This window comes from Myotis davidii, unplaced genomic scaffold (assembly GCF_000327345.1).
Source record: "Myotis davidii unplaced genomic scaffold, ASM32734v1 scaffold1439, whole genome shotgun sequence".
Taxonomy (NCBI): Eukaryota; Metazoa; Chordata; class Mammalia; order Chiroptera; family Vespertilionidae; genus Myotis; species Myotis davidii.
In genome coordinates this window covers 1,283,637-1,290,137 of record NW_006292342.1, presented here as the reverse complement: position 1 = coordinate 1,290,137, position 6,501 = coordinate 1,283,637, and positions in this window count along the sequence as shown.

Here is a 6,501-nt window from a genome sequence, read left to right as displayed (position 1 = left end):
AGAAAGATAAATACCACATGATCTCACTCATTTGTGGAATATAATGAGCAACATAAACTGATGAACCAAAATAGAGCCAGAGGAAAAAAATATTTTAGAATATAATAGAAGTAGATTTTGATCTGTTATTTGCAGATTTTTAATATTTCCCACAACTTTTGTATTATTATACTATGTTAGTACAGTTTTGGTAATATCATTATATTTAAAATATTTTTTTTCTTGAAATATTAATTTTTATTGCATGTAATATTATTATGTTTAAAATCATTTTTCTTGAAATATTAATGTTTATTGCATGTAGCATTATTATGCTTAAAACAGTTTTTCTTGAAATATTAAAAACAAAACAAAACACAAAAACTCAGCCACAAAGTACTGCCCAGGCAGCAATGAGCCAGGCAGAGCAAAGGTCTCGATCTGTGGGACCAGGAGGCCTGGGAGGGCCTGGTGAGAGTCCTAATGAGAGTTCGGACAGAGTGGCTACTAGACCACTGGCTGCAGGTGACATTCCTCAAGGAGGCTCCGGTTTTGTTTTTGCTTTAATCCTCATCCAAGGATATTTTCCCATTAGTTTTTAGAGAGAGTCGAAGAGAGGGGAAGAGACACACAGAGAGAGTGGCAAACATCGAAGTGCGATCAATTGGTTGCCTCCTGCATGCGCCCTGACCAGGACTGGGGATGGATGGAGCCCACAACTGAGGTATATGCTCTTGACCAGAATCTAACCCGGGATCCTTCAGTCTGTTGGCAGACACTCTATCCACTGAGCCAACCCAGTGGCTGATCCCTGTGGAGTCAAAACTGTCCCCATCCCCTGAAAAGTAGTTTTCAGAGATTCTGCACCTCTAATGCCTCAAAGGGACCTGTAACAACTGCAAACAGGACCTTTTAAAGTATGTGAGGAGCCCCAGCTGGTTTAGGGCGTGTACCTGAGTTGCATATCTAAGTTGCAGGATAGATCCTGGGCCTTGATCAGGGCGCGTGCGGGAGGCAACCAATCTATGTGTCTCTCTCACATCAGTGTTTCTCTCTATGTCTCTCCCCCTCCCTTCCACTCTCTCTAAAAATCAATATCCTCAGGTGAGGACTAACAAAAAAATAAAACAATGACGCATGTGAGGAGTGTTTCCCCTTCTAGAAATTTCTCCTGCAGATTTATTCAAGCACATAAACCAGGAGTTGGCAAACCCAGAGAGTACATATTTTTGGCTCTGCAGACCACACCATCTTTGTCACTCCTCTGCTCTTGTAGCACAGACAGGATGTAAATAAATGCCATGCAAATAAATGCAAACAGATGGGCGTGGCCATGTCATGATGTAAACAACAGAGAGAATGTTGTTTACAGAAGCAGGTGGCAGGATGTGGTTCTGTCAACACCTCCTCTACAGTTTAGTCTGAATTGGTGGATGAATACCAACAGCCTAAATGCCCTTCACGAGGGGACTGGTTAAATCCGACAGGCTCCCACCACAGGAAGGGGCTGTGGACTGACCTGTGTCCCCCCACAAACACATGTAGTCAAATGGCCCCAAAGTGACCATATTGGGAGGAGGGCCTTCAGGGAGGTCACTAAGAGTAAATGAGGTCCTAAGGGTGGGTCCCTGATCCAATAGGATCGGCTTCCTCATACAAAGGGGAAGAGAAGCCAGAGCAAGACAGAGGAAGTGCTGAGTGAGGACACGGCAAGAAGGCAGCGGCTCCGGCCAGGAAGAGGTCTCTCAGCGGAAATCCACTCTGATACCTTCGTCTGGGAGTCCAGCTTCCAAAACCACCAGAAAATAAATGTCTGCTGTTTAACCCGGCAGCCCGAGGTGTTTTGTTCCAGTGGTCCAAGCTGATTCAGACCCGAGGGATTCTGTAGCTGAGAAAATGAGTGCTGAGTCCCAAAAGTACTCAGGTACCGGCGTGGGAAGATTTCCCAGCGACAGTCTCTTAGGAGAAGAAAGAAGGTGTAGCTCTAGCGGGTTCAGCTCAGTGGATAACACACCGGCCCTCGGACTGGAAGGTTCTGTTCTGGTCAAGGGCTCGTACCTCAGTGGCAGGCTCTGGCCCTGGTTGGAGTGGCAGCCAATCCATGTGTCTCTCTCACATCAATGTTTCTCTCTCTGTCTCTCCCCGTCCCGTCCACTCTCTCTAAAAAATCAATGGAAAAATATCCTTGGGTAAGGATTAACAAAAAAAGAAAGAAAGTGCAGGAAACACGCATGGAAAACATGAATGAATAAAGAAACTGTGATGCTGTCCACACGATGGAATGTTATTCGGCTGTGAAAGCAATGACGGTCTGACACACGCTACGATGTGGATGAACTCATGCCGAATGAAAGAAGCCGGACGCGAAAGGCAGCATGTTGTGTGATTCTATCTCTATGAAATGTCCAGAATTGGCAAATTGGTAGAGGCAGAAAGTAGATTTTTGTTGCCAGCGGCTGGGGAGGGGGACATGGGACTGACTGCTTCATAAGGACAGTTTGCTCTTGGAGCGATGGAGATGTTTGGGGCCAGGCTGGTGTGGCTCAGTGGTTGAGCATCAACCTATGAACCAGGAGATCACAGTTCCCTTCCCGGTCAGGGCACATGCCCGGGTCGTGGGCTCCATCCCCAGTGTGTGGTATGCAGTGGGCAGCCAATCAATGATTCTCTCTCATCATTGATGTTTCTATCTCTCTCTCCCTCTCCCTTCCTCCCTGAAATCAATAAAAGATTTTTTTTTAAAAAAATGTTTCGGAACTAGATAGTGGTGGAGTTGCACAACATCATGACTGTAGTAAATGCCACTGAATTGTACGGTTTAAAATGGTTAATTTTGTGTATGTGAATTTCACCTTCATAAAAAAAAAATCTGACCCTGACCTCCCCCATAAAAGCAGAAGCATTTTGAGGTTTCCCAAATGACCTTAGACACTGGAGCTTGTTGTGGATGCTTGACGGAAGCCATGTTGTCAGGGGGTTGGGCCTCAACACTTGTTTGTTCAGCTCCTAAGAAACGTAAGCCATGGCACTCACCTGGCAGGGCCTGTTTTCTTACCTGCCAGAAGGTGATAATAAATGGCAAGGGCGGGAAAAGTGATGGGATTAAGAAATACAATCTGCCACTTATAAAACTAATACGTCTGGTCCTGGCAGCATCGCTCAGCTGGTTGGAGTGTCGTCCTGATACACCAAGGTCATATGTTCTACCCCCAGTCATCCCTAGCTGGTTTGGCTCAGTGGATAGAGTGTCAGCCTGTGGACTGAAGGGTCCCGGGTTTGGTTCCGTCAAGGGCACACGCCTGGGTTGCGGGCTCGATCCTCAGTAGGGGGCGTGCAGGCGGTGGCCGATTGACGATTCTCTCTCATTATTGATGTTTCTGTCTCTCCCTCTCTCTTCCTCTCTGAAATCAATAAAAATATATATATTTTTAAAATGTGATGTAGTGGTGACGGTGACTTTTCAGTCACATATTGCCAATAAATGCATAAATAATTGGAACAGCAAATCAGTGTTTCTATCTCTTCCTCTCTCTAAAATAAAATAATAAAATAAATAAAATAGGTCATGGGGATGTAATCTACCACACAGTTAATAATGTCATGATAACTATGTACAGTAACAGATGTTACTAGATCTGTCATGGTGATCACTTCATTAGGTATATAAATGTTGAATAATGATGTTGTATGCCTGAAACTAATAAAATATTGTACCTTAACTAAAGGGTGTCCCCCCCGAAATGTTATACACGTTAACAGCTGATAGCTCAATTTTGAAAATGAAATGTATTTAATAAACACTTGCCTCTATAATTATTCAGTGTGTGTATACATTTGGGGGGGGCACCCTGTATATTTTAATTTAAAAAGTAGTAAATTCTGTGTGCACCAGGAATAGAGGCCTCCCGGTGCGGGGGTGGGGGATGGGGGGGTGGAGCACACAGCTCCATCCCTGCAGCTATGGGGGAATGTCACCTCCGGTGCCCACCACCTCGGGCAGCGGAATGGGTGCAGTGCTGCTCCCAAGCCCCAAATTCATGTCCTCCAGGAGCCTCAGAATATGAGCATTTTTGGAAACAGGATCATTGCAGATGCAATTAGGGATCTTGAGATGAAATCAGTCTGTATTTAGGGTGGGTTTGGGCCCTAACCCAATGGGCCTTGGGGGTTCAATGGTGTGAAAAATGATCCCAAGGTGTTGCTAAGAGATTGCTGCAGCTCCAACGCTGTGCATTCAGAACAATCCCAAGTCTGGAAAATTAGCCCTGATACCTGTTTTGTAAACAAAAATGACCAGAAGGGAATCTACAAAAATACCAGCACTGGGGGCATTAGGGCAACGTTGTCTTTTCTTATGTACTTCTTTCTGAAAATGGTCACAGAGCTTCTACAATGAGCATGTATTCCTTTGGCATACAGAAAAAAAAAATTGTTAAGAACATGGAGGGATGTTATGACTCTTTGTAAAAAGAGACCAGAGATTGAAGGAGCCAAGGTGCTGAGTGACCGCCTTTCGCCAGGGCCTCTGCGTCCTTGGCAGGGTTTTCTCACCACCTCAGGGGATGCTCCTTGCTGAGCCTGGCGGGATACGGGATACGAGAAGCCGAGAAGCCGCTGGGACCTCAAGTGAAAGAATTTTCAGAAACAAAAGCAACTGTGACGCAAAACTTAGCCAGGACCTTGGGGGTCAGGGAAAACAACCCGCCCAGCACAGGAATTTCCTCTGCAGGCTGCGTTCAGACTGTTCTGTGGTTCTCTCTTAAAGGATCTGACAGAGCCTGGCTGGTGTGGCTCCGTGGCTGAGCGTCAACCTATGAACCGGGAGGTCATGGTTCGACTCCCAGTCAGGGCCCATGCCTGGGCTGTGGGATCGGCAGGAGGCAGCCAGTCAATGATTCCCTTTCATCACTGATGTTTCTCTCTCTCTCCCCCTCTCCTTTCCTCTCTGAAATCAATAAAAAATATATTAAAAAAAAAAAGATCCGAAAGGGTTGGTGTACACATTTCTTGAAGCCTTTACTCCATGCCACTTCACAAATAGTCTGGAATCTCCCCTCCCATCCTTGGAGGTAGGTATGGTGGTTGCACCCAATTTGCAGATGGAAAACCAGAGGCACAGTAGGAGAACCTCATGCCCCAAGTCACACTGCTGAGACTTGAAGCCTGGTCTCCTGAGTCCAAAGTCAGGGCTTTTTTCTGCTGGGCGGTGTCTGTCCATTCACTAATTCATTCAGGAGCATCCATTGAGTGCCCAGTGTGTGCCAACCACTGTGCCAAACACGACAGACACAGTGCCTGCATCCAGAGCTAAGGCATTCTTAGGGACCCAGATGTGAGAGCAGACAATGCAATTATTGGGGCCAGCTTCTTTTTAAGAACATCGGGGGACAGGGATCTCACTACCTGAAAAGCCATGTGGCTCATTATTGGTGGGCTCCTGTCTGACCCCCTTATTCCTTGGGCTAGAAGTGCTCGGGCCTCGGGGAGACCAAGGGGACTTCAGACCCACAGCTGTCCCATTTGGAAGTCCAGCCTTAGATCTGTATCTCTGTCTCCTCCTCTGGGCCTGGCTTCCGGAGACAACCACACAGATAGGGTAGCCTTCCTGGGCCGGCAGTAGCCTCTGACCCCTCACCTTTGGCCCTTTGAACACCCGAGACCCTCGAGGCATCACCAGACCCTTTTTATGTGTTTAATACGGACAAATGGAGCAGCTGGCACCAAGGTCTAGCTTCCATTATTTAAAAACAAGTGAAGTCTGGTTAATAGGGCGGGGAGGAGGGGATGAGGACACATTTGTAATACCTTAACTAATAAAGAATTTAAAAAAAAAAAAGATTGCGTGAGTGAAAGCAGACAAAAAAATAAAAAATAAAAACAAAGTGAAGTCTGGACATTTTTCATAATAAAAGTACCCTGTGCTATGATATGATTCCACTTACATGAGATATCTAGAATAGGTAAGCTCATAGAGACAGAGGTAAGCTAAAGGTTACCAGGGGGTGCCGGGAGAAAGTTATTCTTGCTAAATGAGTACAAAATTTCTGCTTGGGTGATGAAAACTTTTGGAAATAGATAGTGGTGATGGTCACATGGCATCGTGACTGTAACTAATGCCCCTGAATTGTACACTTAAAACAGTGAAAATGGCAATTTTTATGTTATATGTATTACTAGAGGCCCAGTGCACGGATTCATGCACCAGTGGGATCCCTTGGCCTGGCCTGCGCCCTCTCATAATCCGGGATCCCTCGGGGGATGCCAGACTGCCGGTTTCGGCCTGATCCCTGCAGGCAGGCCGAGGGACCCCACTGGTGCCCGCCTCTAGTATGCATATAAAATCTCTTCCCTCCCTCCCCCACCCCTCCTGAGATTCATCAGTCTGTTTCACGTTTCCTTGCCCCTGCATTGAGCGTCTACCCCCTGGTGGCCAGTGCATGTCATAGCTACAGGTCGAACGGTTGCTGAGGCTTTTATATATATAGATACCACAATTTTTAAAAGCACACAAAGTCTTAAAAA